This window comes from Rattus norvegicus, chromosome 2 (genome assembly GCF_036323735.1).
Source record: "Rattus norvegicus strain BN/NHsdMcwi chromosome 2, GRCr8, whole genome shotgun sequence".
Classification (NCBI taxonomy): Eukaryota; Metazoa; Chordata; class Mammalia; order Rodentia; family Muridae; genus Rattus; species Rattus norvegicus.
In genome coordinates this window covers 189,639,732-189,642,136 of record NC_086020.1, presented here as the reverse complement: position 1 = coordinate 189,642,136, position 2,405 = coordinate 189,639,732, and the positions used below count along the sequence as shown (strand labels likewise).

Sequence of the window (2,405 nt, the reverse complement as noted above, 5' to 3'; positions counted from 1 at the left end):
TTCTCCCACCCTGGTGGGCTTAAAGCTTTGCTCCCTCTCATTTAAAATGCCTTTGGCAATCAGCTTTCTTCCTGAGGATGTTATATCCCAGGCCAATAGATATAATTGTTTGGAAGTCCTAACATTTGGCTTACATTTTCTTTTTCTTATATTGATCTTGAAACAGTGATCTCTCTGGGCCAAATCTTTCCCTAAAGAAATTAAACAGTGGATAAGGTTAGCTAAAACAGCAAATTCACGGTCATAACTCTAACTCTTTGGGTTCAAGACTCCGTAATAGCAGATTATGTAAAACAGTTTTGCAGATGCCTCTCTATGTCTATAAGCTCGAGCTAAAAATACGAGTAGTCTTTTGTGAAAAAGAATCTTGAATCTATCATCTTTTCAACCTAAAAATAATGTGAAGTCAGGAGTAGAGTGATTAAAAATTTCGTGTGTATTCAAGAGGCAAAACACAAAAATGAGGACAGAATAAATGCAACTATGCCCAGTGGAAATGACAGTGGGCAGGCAGATAGAGGATGATGTCAGCACTGTCTCTTGGGAGAATCATGTGGGGTTCATTCACAACAGGTGACAAAGTGTCAAAATGTTTGTGCATTAGGCACAGGCTTCTTTATAAAAGGTGGGCATCAAGACCCCTGGAGTGAAGAATGGTCTGATGAAGCGCAACAGAAAGGAATTCTGTACAATCATCAGGGCTCTACGCCTAGATGCATAAATTAGTTAGCTTACTGTCCTCAACATGCAACTATTCCCTCATTCACAAAATGAACATTACAAAAATCAGATTAGTTAATTTGAGAGTCAATTAAGGGGATAGATAGCACATGCAAAATGAGACACTTTGCCTAAAATGTAAATTCTCAATAAATACAGCTACCCTAAAGAAATGCAGGGACAAAGAGAAGTAGACTGAAGGAATGACGGATCAGTGACTAACCCAACTTGGGACCCATTCCAATTGGCAGGCACCAAGCCCTGATGCTATTACTGATGCCATGTTATGCTTGCAGACAGGAGCCTAGCATAGCTGTCCTCTGAGAGGCTGGCTTTACCCAGCAGCTTTACTGAGACAGATGTAGATACCCACAACTAAACATTAGAAGGAGGTTGGGGAAACACCTATGGAAGAGTTAGGAAAAGGACTAAAGAAAGTGAAGGTGATGGTAACCCCATTGGAAAGCTAATAGTCTCAAATGCCTAAACCCCTAGGAGCTCCCAGAGACAAAGCTAACAATTGAAGGGCATATAAAGGCTTGTCCGAGCCCTCCTGCCCCACACATATCCCTTTCATTGGGAAAGGATGGGCCTAATCCTGTAGAGAATTGATGTCCCAGAGTGGGGGGGAATACCTGAGGGGTACCCCCTCAGAGGGGAAAGGAGGGGAGAATGGGGAAAGAACTCTGCAGGTGAGTGGGAGAGAGGCAACATTTAAGATGTAAATTCATAAATAAATTTAAAAAATAAATTTGAATAAAGATACAGCTACACTTGAGTAAGAGGTAAAGTGGTTCCAGGTCTCACTGAGGATACTATCTAAAAATGCATAAGTCTCTTATAAAAATGCATGGTGTTTGCATATCATTTATCACACCCCATTGTATATTTAAATCATTCCTGGGTTACCTGCCGTAGTCAATGAAATGTAGATTATGTAAGTAGTCCTTATACTTTAGGAAACAATGGTAAGAAATCTGGACAGGTTCAACAATGACAAATCTCCCACCTAATCTTGACCTACAGTTGATTGATTCTCTAGATACTGAACACATAAACGTAGAGACCCAACTATATTGCTATGCTTGAATAATGACAAAATTTGTATTAGAAATAGGCGAGGGGAGAGTTGTCACCGGCGTCCTTTGGAGTGGAAGGAATATGGCGTCTGCTTCTCGGCACTATCCAAAAGCTGCGTAACTGGGCATCTGGGGACCCAGCCACCTCCTAAGCTCCTCATGGGTCCCAGTCACAAGCTGTTTAATGTCCAACAATTACTGCTGTACTCATGATGGGCGCCAGGAAGTAGTGCCTCCCTCAATCATGATATCCTCACAAAAGGCCCTGGTGTCAGCAAGACAGCTAAGAGTTCTGCTGCAGCAGCCACTGAGAAGATGGCAGTGACACCTATTCCTCCCATGAAGAGGTGGGAGTTGTCCAAGGACCAGCCATACCTGTGACTCTGCCCTAGGCTACCTTGCTATGTCTCCAGAGTCACATGACTACTTTTACTCCTTGGATTCCCTCTGGGGAGACTGTGACCTAATTTACAAAAAATACATAGAGTGTTGCATTAAAAAATAGAAAGGGAGAAAGAAAGAAAGAAAGAAAGAAAGAAAGAAAGAAAGAAAGAAAGAAAGAAAGAAAGAGAGGGGGGGATAAAAAGAAGAGAAGGATAGGGGGTG

The 2,405-nt window shown here is 41.8% G+C and overlaps 1 pseudogene; it reads left to right on the top strand.

Annotated features, from left to right (window-relative positions):
• The first annotated feature begins 1,863 nt into the window (after positions 1-1,863).
• On the top strand, positions 1,864-2,180 carry Ndufa7-ps2 (NADH:ubiquinone oxidoreductase subunit A7, pseudogene 2; annotated as a pseudogene).
• Positions 2,181-2,405: the final 225 nt, after the last annotated feature.